This window comes from Phocoena sinus, chromosome X (assembly GCF_008692025.1).
Source record: "Phocoena sinus isolate mPhoSin1 chromosome X, mPhoSin1.pri, whole genome shotgun sequence".
Lineage (NCBI taxonomy): Eukaryota > Metazoa > Chordata > Mammalia > Artiodactyla > Phocoenidae > Phocoena > Phocoena sinus.
Genome location: NC_045784.1, coordinates 119,939,310 through 119,952,528, shown reverse-complemented (window position 1 = coordinate 119,952,528; position 13,219 = coordinate 119,939,310).

Genomic DNA, 13,219 nt, shown 5'->3' with positions numbered 1-13,219 from the left:
TTTTAAATGATGAAGAGGCTAAATAGAAAATTTTCAAAAGAAAACATACAAATGGCCAACAGGTACATGAAAACATGCTCAAAATCATTAATCATCAGGGAAATGCAAATGAAAACAAGGAGATATTACCTCACACCTGTTAGAATGGCTATTATCAAAAAGACAAGACATAACAAGTATTGCCCAAGGGTATGGAGAAAAGGGATCCCTTGTACATTGTTGGTGTGAATGTAAGTTTGTATAGCCATATGAAAAACAGTATGGAGGGTCCTCAAAAAATTAAAAATAGAACAGCAATCCCACTTATGGGTATATACCCAATGGAAATGAAACCAGTATGTCAAAGAGATATTTGCACCCCCATATGTGTTGCAGCATTATTCACAATAGCCAAGATATGGAAACAACCTAAATGTCCATCAAGGGATGAATGGATAATAAAAACTATATATATATTTATATGTTATATTTGTCTATATAAATAAATATAGATAATATTTTTATTTTTTACAGAATTTTTTTATTTTATATTTTTATTGAATGAAAGATTCTTTAAATTCTATGGAGCACTACAATTTTCAAAAGTTTCACACACATGATTTCATATACTCCCATAATAACCCTTTTTCTATCCCCTACCCCTATATTGCCCCTCCCGCCTTCCCTCTTCCCACAGGTAACCACTAGTTTGTTCTCTGAGAGTCTGCTTCTTTTATTCACTAGTTTGTTGTAGTTTTTAGATTCTACATATAAGTGATATAATACAGTATTTGTCTTTCTCTGTCTGACTTATTTCACTTAGCATAATGCACTCCAATTCCATCCATGTTACAGCAAATGGCAAAATTTCATAATTTTTTATGGCTGAGTAGTATTCTGTGTGTGTGTGTGTGTGTGTGTACACATACCACAGCTTCTCCATCAATCTGTTGATGGACACTTAGATTATGTTCATGTCTTGGCAATTGTAAATAATGTTGCTATGAAATCTGGGGTGCATGTATCTTGTACCTGACAACCATTCAGCCACAAGACAGAAATGAGCTCAAGTGGAAAAGAGAAGAATTAACCAGCAAATTCATCCAAGATCATCCAAACCCTAAAAGTGATGTGTATTAACAAAGGTTTACTTTTTATACCATTGTTTTATGAGGTAGCTTGTTGCACAGCATCACTGTGTCAATAGACAACTGACACAGTAATTGGTATCAAAGTGATATATTGGCACTATTTATAAAACTTACAATAAGAGGCTGTCAGTGAAAACAGCAGAGTTATGAACTCTGAAAGTCATCTCCTCCATAAAAGCAACAAAAATGCTGACAACAGTATCAAAATCAATGTTTTCACTACTATGTAATTTAACCAAAGGCTCGTAGCGATTGAGAGTATTTATTGAGAAAAAAACAACTAAATCAGGGAATTAACAGTTAGCTTTTTGCATTATAACTTTCTGTATTCACACCGCCTCTGCTCCAACTCCATGATATTCATGAAAAATAGCAGTCCGCAATCACAATGAAAACGAGTGTCCTAGCAGTCACTGGAGAACAGAACAGAATTAGAGATCTGTTATGGACTGAAGGAATTAAAACTTGTACACTAGAAAATATCTACCTATCACAAAAGAAAGAAGTAACGGGAGAATAAAAGAACAGAAATGAAATTACATACAGAAAACAAACAGCAGTTATGGCAGACTAAATCCTACCTTATCAGTGATTGTGTTAAATGTAAATAGATTAAACACACCAATTAAAAGGCAGAAGTTGGAAGAAATAATTTTCAAAAACCCATAATTGAATCACTTACTGTCCAAAAGACACGTATTAAATCCAAAGAAACAAAGTTGAGTTGAATGTAGAAGTGAAAATATACACAATGTAAAAAATGACTAAAAAAGAGCTGGAATATATATACCAATGTCAGAGAAAATAGACTCTAGAGAAAAATTGTTACTGAAGATAAAAATGGACATTTTATAATGATATAAGGGTCAATCCATGAAGAAGACATAAGGATTAAAATATATATGCACCAAAAGAAAGCCTGATCATAGATAAAGCAAAAACTGACAGAATTGGAGAAATAGACAACACAACAACAGTAGTTAGATATCAATGTCCTTTATAAATGCTGTCCCCCAAATCCTCAACAAAATGCTAGCAAACCAAGTATATAAAATGATTATATACTATGACCAAGTGGGATTCATCCCAGGAAGGAAAAGGTAGCTAAACATATGAAAAATCAAAGAATAAAGTAAAAAAATATATATCATCTCAATAAGGCAGAAAAAAAACATTTGGTAAAGCTAAACACCCCTTCCTAATAAAAATATTCAACAAACTAGGGATAGAAGGGAGCTTCCTCAACATGATTAAAGGCATCTATGAAATCTCACAGCTAACTTCAATCATATTACTGACAAAATCCTGAAAAATGTCCCCCTAAGATTAGAAACAAAGCAAGGATGTTTGCTCTTTCCACTTCTATTCAACACTGTAATAGAAGTTCTAAGCAGGACAAATAGGCAAGAAAAAGAAATAAAAAGCGTCCAGATTTTCTAAAAAATTAAAATGTTCTCTATTTGCATAAAGATCATGCATACAGAAAATTCTAAGAAGCCTGGAAAGAAACCATTATAGCTATTAAGTTCAGCAAGGTTTCAGCGTATAAGATCAATGCACAAAAATCAGTTGTACTGGTATACATCAGCAGTGAGCAACCTAAAATGAAAATAAGAAAACAATTCTATATACAATAGCATCAAAAAGATAAAACACTTAGGAATAAATTTAACAAAAGTCTAAGACTTATACACTGAAAACTACAAAATATGTTGAAATAAATTACACACCTAAATAAACGGAAATAAATCCTGTGTCCATGGATTCAAAAAGTAATCATTAAGACGGCAGTACTTCAAAAATTGATGTATAGATTCATTGCAACCCCTATCAAAATTTCAGCTATCTTTTTAGCAGAAATTGATAAGCTGATCCTAAAATTCTTATGGAAAGGCAAAGAAGCAAGAAAAAGGAAAAGAAAGTTGGAAGGGACACTTTCCTATTTCAAAACTTACTCTAAAGCTACAGTAATCAAGACTGTGTGTTATTGTCATAAATCTAGTCATATAGATCAATGGAATAAAATTGAGAGTCCAGAAATAAACCTATGCCAATTTATGGTCAATTGATTTTCAAGAAGAGTGGCAAGTTAATTCAATGAAAAGAGCATAGTTTCTTCAATAAATGTTTTGAGACAACAGGATATCCCATGCAAATTTATTAATTTGGACCAGCTTACCAAACAGCTTACAGAAAAAAAAAGACTCACACACACACACACACACACACACACACACACACACACACACACTCCTCTGAATATTAAGGAAAAGCCCTATTATCCTTGACTACTTCCCCTGCACCTTTTCCATCCAGATAGCCCACAAATATTTGGCCCAGGAAAACCTTTCTTCATTCAAAGATGTGCTCAAAAAACACCAGGCCCAAATCTATAAAATGGATACTATGAGAAATAAAAAGGAATGGAACAGAGAAAAATTAATATCACATGAAGAATACTCACTGTTAAAGGTTGTCACAGAGGCGATTCACCAACTTCTACGTTCCATATTGGCTTCTGAGGTTATTCGGACCAACTCCTCCAATGAAACAATTCTGGACGGAGGGAACATGAATAGTATTAAAAACTGGTAGGCTAGCTGAGCCTCCGTAGCTCTGGGGTTAGAACAGTGGTCTCGTAATAACTGGTAGGCTGGGAAAGAACTATCAGCCTCATATGAAGAGAGACTGTAAAGGAGGCCCAGAGCCTGCCTAAGCAAAAGAATTTAATAGCAGACTCTCTCCAGATGGATTTGAGATCTCATAGGACTATATCTTCATGGTAAGGGTAAAACAAAAGTAAACCCATTCCCATCTCCAATCTCAAGGAACTTCAGCAAAGGTTGCCTTGGTACTGAGCAGAGCAAGGAGTGAAACAGCAAGAATATGTATCCCTGATAAATCATAGCTGTAGTCTGGCTGTCACATATGTTTGTAGTTCAGTTCCACATTGTTTGAGTACTACAGGAAACCTCAAGATAGGAATTGGGGAGTGGGGGGCAGTTATCCCAGATTATCAGTGATCCCAGGCACACAGCAGAAGCAGGCTTCATACTAAACCTTTCACATTTGGGATTTTACTATTTGTTTCCTGAATAAGAGTGGACTTCAATTTTAATATCTTTTTCATACTTTGTGTGAGCTTGGTATCAAAGTTCTGCTAGCCTCATAAAATAAACTTAGGATGTTTCCTCTTTTTTTATTTTTTAGAATTCTTCATATAAATTGGAATGCTCTATTTGGAAAAAAAATGCAGGTCTAGTGTTTTATCTGTTAGACCAGTTTTAATTGATTCTTCATTTCCTTTAATGTTTATGACTATTAGATTATATATTTCTTCTTGTATCACTCTTACTAAGCTATATATTTATAAATCTGTCCATTTGATCTAATTTTTCAAATTTTTGGTATAAAGTGTTTAGTATATTCTCTTATTAGCTTCTTTTTTTTTTTTTTTTCGCGGTACGCAGGCCTCTCACTGTTGTGGCCTCTCCCGTTGCAGAGCAACAGGCTCCGGATGCACAGGCTCAGCGGCCATGGCTCATGGGCCCAGCCGCTCCGCGGCACGTGGGATCTTCCCGGACCGGGGCACGAACCCGTGTCCCCTGCATCAGCAGGTGGACTCTCAACCACTGCGCCACCAGGGAAGCTCGCTTATTAGCTTCTTAATCTATATTGTATCCATAGTTATGTACCCCTTTTAATTCTTAATCTTATTTGTGCTTTCTTTCTTTTTTTCCTTAATTCATCTTGCCTGGGATTTGTCTATTTCATTATTTTTTTCAAAGAATGAAACTTTGGCTTTATTGATTCTATTTCATTTTATTAATTTCCACTGCATCATTATTATCACTTCACCTTAGTTTTTCAGAACTGATTGTGTTGTTTCTTTTTTAATTCTTAAGGTAGATACCTAGCACATTAATTTCCAAGTTTTTCTTCTTTTCTAGTATAAACATTTAAGCCTATAAATTCTTACTGAAACACCACTTTTGTTGCTAATCACAAGTTTAATCCCTAATATTTTCAAAATCATTAAGTTCTAATTATTCCATTATGATAATCCATGAATTGTTGAGAAGTATGCATTTACGTTGATTTTGTTATCAAATTCCAACTTAATTGTACTTTGATTTCCACTAGTTTTCAATCACAATCTAGTTTTCAATCCCAAGACTTTAGTCACATCAATCGCTCTATCATCTTGAGGAACACTCTCCTGGAGCCTACTGACCTGCAAGAATCTTGACAGACTGCCCTCTATGTCAGGTTCAAACCTGTCATCCCAAGATCTCCCTTCACTGTTCTAGGGATTTCATTTATCTCTCCTGCACTGTGCCTCCTATTTTCTGCATCCCACACCTTCCTCTTTCTTGGTTTAATTCTTTCTTTTGGTGGAGAAAAATCTCCAGTAGCTTCCTGAGAAAAGCACACAGGAGGTTAAATATTTGAGAGCTCATATGTCTGAGAGTATGTTTTACATATATATTTAATTAGTTTATATATGTCCAGAATCATTTTCCTTACAAATTTTTAAAGCATCATTCCACTGCTTTCTGTTTTATATTGATGATGTTGAAAATTCTTAAGCCATTCTGATTTTATTTTTAATCCTCTGGAAATCTGTACAATTTTCTCTTTGTTCCCAGTGTTCTGAAATTTTACACTGATGTATCTTGGCATGAGTCTATTTTCATCTATTTTTGTGGGTGCTAGTCTTTTAATATATAAATGAACATCTTTAAGTTCTACAGATTTTTCTTGAATTATTTTGCTGACATTTCCCCCCCCCCTCCATTTTATGTATTTTCTTCTTTCTAGAACTCATATAATTAAAATATTTGAGAAAATTTTCTAGGAGAAGAAAAGATAGCTACACTGATTCTGAGCTTCAACATTCTCCCCAGCTATAGAAAAATGAACATATGTGTACAGAGCTTTGGGATTAAAGATGAATAAATCATTGCCCCTGCCTTCAATGAGTTCCCAGTCCAAAGGAAGACAAGTAAAAATGATGTAGAAAAAGGGTATTTAAAGTGCTATGGGAAGCCACAAAAAGGACAGAGTAACTGTGACAGGAAACTTGGTTGGGGCAGTTGGAGACTAGGAAGTCTCAGAATGTGCTTCTACTGTGTCACATCTGAGCATAAGCAAGAAGAATGGATCTTAATCTTTGTGAAGTCACAGACCTTTGGGGGGATGTAATGAAATCTATGACACTTCTTCCAATAAAAATACATGTAACACACATACACACACATGTATATTTTGCTTCCTAACTCAGAATGTGCAGTGTTAAGAGCTCTTGGTATAGAAGGATGTGTAGACAAGAAGAGGAAGAAAGTCCATACAGAGGAAACAGAATGTCAAAATCCTGCAGACATGAAAATCCTGTGCATTATTGGAGTGGAGGAAACTGTAACATAATTGAGTATGATTGGAGCATAAGCTGTAAAGAGAGTCAGGCATGTCATAAGATGAAAACAGAAGATACATAAGAAGATAAACACGGATAAAGCATGAAGTACCTCAAATGTCAGTCAGGTACTCTGTTTACTCAGAGACTATACCATGATTGAGAGAGCTTACACAGGGCATGTCAATCCTCTCCTAACTGCTAAAAAATATAACTGGAAGAGCTAGTGCCCAGTGGAATACTAATTGATATTCCATGAGTGTGGAGTTTCACTGGCATTCACTGTAGGTGTTGAGTGTGCACTACTCACTTCTCAAGCTTACAGCTTTATGAGAGAAAAAAATGTTAGAATGAAATCAAAAGCCCCTGAATATCAATTATTTTACTCCTTAATAATGTACAGCAGAATGTCAGTCTTCAATAAACTGTAATGGTTCTCAACACTAGCAGCAAATTAGATGTACCTGGGGAAATTTCAAAAAACATACCATGCCTGAGGTCCACCCCAAACTAAATAAATTAGAATATGTTGGGTGTAGCCTGGTCCTCTGAATTTTTTGAAGCTCTCCAGATAACTTTAATGTGCAACTGGAATGGAGAACTACTATGTTAAGAAAAACACCCCACAAAAGCAAATTCCTACCTACTAGTCTAGTCTTAATTCTTTCTTTTATTTTTTTAACATCTTTATTGGAGTATAATTGCATTACAATGGACTGTTAGTTTCTACTTTATAACAAACTGAATCAGTTATACATATACATATAAATCCATATCTCTTCCCACTTGCGTCTCCCTCCCTCCCACCCTCCCTATCCCACCCCTCTAGGTGTTCACAAAGCACCGAGCTGATCTCCCTGTGCTATGCGGCTGCTTCCCACTAGCTATCTATTTTACGTTTGGTAGTGTATATATGTCCATGCCACTCTCTCACTTTGTCACAGCTTACCCTTCCGCCTCCCCATATCCTCAAGTTCATGCTCTACTAGGTCTGTGTCTTTATTCCCGTCTTACCCCTAGGTACTTCATGAACTTTTTTTTTTCTTAGATTCCATATATATGTGTTAGCATACGGTATTTGCTTTTCTCTTTCTGGCTTACTTCACTGTGTATGACAGACTCTAGGTCCATCCACCTCATTACAAATAACTCAATTTCATTTCTTTTTATGGCTGAGTAATATTCCATTGTATATATGTGCCACATCTTCTTTATCCATTCATCTGTTGGTGGACACTTAGGTTGCTTCCATGTCCTGGCTATTGTAAACAGAGCTGCAATGAACACTGTGGTACATGACTCTTTTAGAATTATGGTTTTCTCAGGGTATATGCCCAGGAGGGGGATTGCTGGGTCATACGGTAGTTCTATTTGTAGATATTTAAGGAACCTCCATACTGTTCTCCATAGTGGCTGTATCAGTTAACATTCCCACCAACAGTGCAAGAGGGTGCCCTTTTCTCCACACCCTCTCCAGTAATTATTGTTTGTAGATCTTTTGATGATGGCCATTCTGACTGGTGTGAGGTGATACCTCATTGTAGTTTTGATTTGCATTTCTCTAATGATTAATGATGTTGAGCATTCTTTCATGTGTTTGTTGGCAATCGGTACATCCTCTTTGGAGAAATGTCTATTTAGGTCTTCTGCCCATTTTTCGATTGGGTTGTTTGTTCTTTTGATACTGAGCTGCATGAGCTGCTTGTAAATTTTGGAGATTAATCCTTTGTCAGTTGCTTCATTTGCAAATATTTTCTCCTATTCTGAGGGTTGTCCTTTTGTCTTGTTTACGGTTTCCTTTGCTGTGCAAAAGCTTTTAAGTTTCATTAGGTCCCATTTGTTTATTTTTGTTTTTATTTCCATTTCTCTAGGAGACAGGTCAAAAAGGACCTTGCTGTGATTTATGTCATAGAGTGTTCTGCCTATGTTTTCCTCTAAGAGTTTGATAGTTTCTGGCCTTACATTTAGGTCTTTAATCCATCTGGAGTTTATTTTTGTGTATGGTGTTAGGGAGTGTTCTAATTTCATTCTTTTACATGTAGCTGTCCCATTTTCCCAGCACCACTTATTGAAGAGGCTGTCTTTTCTTCATTGTATATTGTTGCCTACTTTATCAAAAATAAAGTGACCATATGTGCGTGGGTTTACCTCTGGGCTTTCTATCCTGTTCCATTGATCTATTTTTCTGTTTTTTGTGCCAGTACCATACTGTCTTGATTACTGTAGCTTTGTAGTATAGTTTGAAGTCAGGGAGCCTGATTCCTCCAGCTCCATTTTTCTTTCTCAAGATTGCTTTGGCTATTCGGGGTCTTTTGTGTTTCCATACAAATTGTGAAATTTTTTCTTCTAGTTCTGTGAAAAATGCCAGTGGTAGCTTGATAGGAATTGCATTGAACATGTAGATTGCTTTGGGTAGTAGAGTCATTTTCACAATGTTAATTCTTCCAATCCAAGAACATGGCATATCTCTCCATCTATTTGTATTATCTTTAATTTCTTTCACCAGTGTCTTATAATTTTCTGCATACAGGTCTTTTGTCTCCTTAGGTAGGTTTATTCCTAGGTATTTTATTCTTTTTGTTACAATGGTAAATGGGAGTGTTTCCTTAATTTCTCTTTCAGATTTATCATCATTAGTGTATAGTAATGCCAGAGATTTCTGTGCATTAATTTTGTATCCTGCTACTTTACCAAATTCATTGATTAGCTCTAGTAGTTTTCTGGTAGCATCTTCAGGATTCTCTATGTAGAGTATCATGTCATCTGCAAACAGTGACAGCTTTACTTCTTTTCCGATTTGGATTCTTTTTATTTATTTTTCTTCTCTGATTGCTGTGGCTAAAACTTCCAAAACCATGTTGAATAATAGTGGTGAGAGTGGGCAACCTTGTCTTGTTCCTGATCTTAGTGGAAATGGTTTCAGTTTTTCACCATTAAGGACGATGTTGTCTGTGGGTTTGTCATATATGGCCTTTATTATGTTGAGGTAAGTTCCCTCTATGCATACTTTCTGGTGGGTTTTTATCATAAATGGGGGTTGAATTTTGTCAAAAGCTTTCTTAGTCTTAATTCTATTACAGTGTTTCCATGCAGCATTATACGACTCAAAAATAATGTTTAAAAAAAATTTAAGTATATGTTTGACCATTTGAATTCCTTTGCTAAGCTACCAAGAATGTCACATTAGGGACTATAGGGGTCTTGAAGGGAGTCTGAACAGTATGCTTGGGGATCAATATCAGGACCTGCAGGCAGCCAGTCTCTGCTGGAAATGTTCACAGTGGGCTTTTTCACATTTTACAGTTTCATCTCCTTAGTGTGCTGCCTGAGGCTATGGCTCTCTTCATAGCTTACAGATCTGTCTGGCAAAAAGGCTACATGCATCAACAGTTTTTGCTAAGGGTCTTGTGATTAATTGGATGGGCTTTTAGTTGGACAGTTTCTGAGGAAAAGGTTTTTCCTATTTTGGCTAGGAAGCCACAAGGATTAGTTGTGCTAAAATATTTAACATTACCAGAGCTAATAAGCCATCCATTGCCTTGAACAAAATACACAGTATCAAATATTTTCATTTTAATTATACTTAAACACTTTATGGGTTTGCAGTCAATTATTTCTTATATTCTGTACTCTGTTGAACCTGAACATAGAACTGCAAGAAGAGGGTCATGCAATGATTTATATAACAAATATTTATAGACCTTACTATGTATCAAGAAGTGTGCTAAGTGATGAGATTAGAAGACAGCATGTATCGACCCTCAAGGTGCTCTCATTCTACTGTAATGGTATAATAACTCCATATTGAGTCATAAAAGTTCCACAAGAGAGGTACATCAAAAAAACAAACAAACAAACGGTGAATCCATGAGATGTCATACTTATAGCTGAGAGAGGTTAGAGCCAGGTCTTCAAGGGACATAAATGCCAGGATAGAAAGTTTAGAAAAAACTCTCTAGACAAAAGGGGAGGTTTTGTTTTTGTTGTTTCTTTGCATTTTTAGGGTTTTTTTTTGTTTTTTGCATAGAAAAATGATAAAGTCCAAGGCTCAGGAAGGTTATAAGGTTGACTGCAATATAGAGAATGGATTGAAGATTGGCAAGAGAAGAAGCAAAGTGAGTTATGGATTTTATTAAATAGTTTAAGTAAGAGGTGATGTTGAGCAAAGGAAATGGAAGTAAGGACTGAAAGAAGAGACAGATGTTAGAATCATTATAGAGATGAAGTATAAAGGACTTGGCATGCATTTTCAATTTGAGATTACTAAATAAATTGTAGGACTATTAGCATTCATCTATCCCTTTAATCACTCAACAAATCTTTATTAGATAACTATTATGAATCAAGCACTGTGTTGTAGGTACATTCTGGAGGTACAGCAATGAATATAGCAATGAATGGTCCCTGCCTTCATATAGATTCATGTACTAGGAGAGACAAATAAGTAAACCACACAATAATTAACAAAAAGTTATAAGTGCTGTGAAGGAAGTCTGAGATGCTGAAAGAGAACATCAGGCAGTAGTGATTGATGGTTGTGGTGATGGACAGAACTACCTTATATTGGGCATTAAGTGAAGCCCTCTCTAAGGAAGTATTATATTTCAGAGGAGATCTGAAGGATAGTATCAGAAAGAGCAAGCATTGAAGAAGCAGGGAAATCAAATGCAAAGGTTCTGAAATGGGACAATCTTGTTACATTTCTGTGTTTGAAGAGGGAACTGCTACTGTGTTTAATGAGGCTGCAAGTTGAGTAAGATGAAAATGGTAAACTGACCATTGTCTTAGTAGCACAGATGTTACTGTTGACCTTGGTGTAAGCAGTTCCCGCTGACTAAGGAAAAACACAAATTGGAGTGAATTGAAAAGTGAGTGGGAAGAAAGGAGGGAAGTGGATACAGTGTGTTTAGTTGAGGAAAGAAATGAGAGGGTAGCTGGAGGGGGATGTAGAACAGGTGAAGTTCCGGTTTGTTAAAGTGATATAAGAATTTAGATCCCATCTGTATACTGAGCTGGTAGAGAGGGAGAGAAAAGAAAACTGGGAGCAGGGGATAATGCCTTCTAGTACCTCCAGTTCACCCTCACCCTGTATCTGAGCTGGATAAATTACTCAAAGTTGATTCTTTCCAAAGTTGGGCTCTATTGGTAGAAAGATGAAGTAGGGAAGAGAAGGACATTGTAGACTGCATACAGAAGTAAAGGTATTAAGCACCACAGAGGAAGAGAAGGGTGTGGGAAAACTGAGATTCTGGTCACCTAACTGCATGCTACCTAATTTCTAGTCTAGCTTCATGTCAGACCTGCGCCAAATTCCAAAAGAACAGAGATTGCTTCATTTGATCTAACCAAGTACTAAGTGGCAAGGTAGGGAGCATACTCTGCTCTTTCCCTACCTTTAAAAGCCAGTTTAGTGACCCCAGAATGTTATTCAAAATTAAATACAATTTATAAAATATGTTGGAGAACCACCAATATTTTATTTTATCAACCAGGGACATTTTAGACATCCTACCATGTACATCTATTATCTCATGGAAGAAAGAATATTTTAGGACCAAAAAGTAGGAAGAACATAATATCAGGATTAAAAACAACAAATGCAGCTTCATAGAAAATTTCTCTACACTGTTTTCTTATTTTATTTTGAAGTGTGTCATGGACTGGTGAAAATACCATCCCAGTCTTGTGTCAGTATGGAAATTAGTGTTAGGAAATCACCGAACTGCATGACTTATAAAATCTCTTCCAAATCACATTCTATGATTCAGTTAATAGTAACGAAAAACTATCATATTTGAAGTAAAATAGTTTCTTTTTCATGTGCTATTCAATGATCTTATAAATAACTTTCCCCAAGTTACCTATGCAGTTCTCTCAGCCTTAGGGATCTAAAGCAATATTCTGCCATTCCCATCAGTTTCACACGCTCCTTCTCCCAAGTCTTCAGAAAGCCCAGGGCATTTACAATAAACACCTTTCTCAGCACAAGATAACAGCAGTTTCAATTGTTTTCAGTCAGCTTGAATGTTGAAGACCTCAGTAATCACACTCCACTCTTTACCAATCCAAAATCAAAAACACAGATTAATTTTCAAAGAACAGAAAGAAAAAACTGAAAGTAAAGAAAAAAAAAGATAAAGCTTCCTTGCTGAAAGAAGGACAGCAGGAAAGAAAGCTCACTGACTAGCTTATTTGGATATTTTTATTTCTAAGGTGTTCAAGTATCCTAGCATTTACAAGCACTCTTAAAGCGAAATATTAAAATAGTATATCAAATAGGATATTTTAAAAGATGACTTAAGTTCTTACTGGTGAACTCAAAATACCAGAATTGTTACTCGCTTAATGAGAGCTCTGATCTGTGGGCATGTCCCTGATGATGCCTTTCTAATTCCACTAATAAGGGCCTAGAGCAGTTTCTTCCACTGCAGGGTCTGCTTTATTGAATTCCCTACCTGTCCTAATTCTATATATTTCCAATTAGCTGACCTTCAAAGCTGACATTGGAGGAAGAAAATTGTTTTCTGACAAGCTAACATTTTAAGGCTAATGGTTTTTAATAAGCAATTGAGTTTGCAGCATTCAGCTCTTGTTATGTTTTATTGGGTTTTGAGTTTTAATTTGGTATGTGTGTTTTGGCATGACTCCATGGCAGGTGCACTTTTAAAGATGG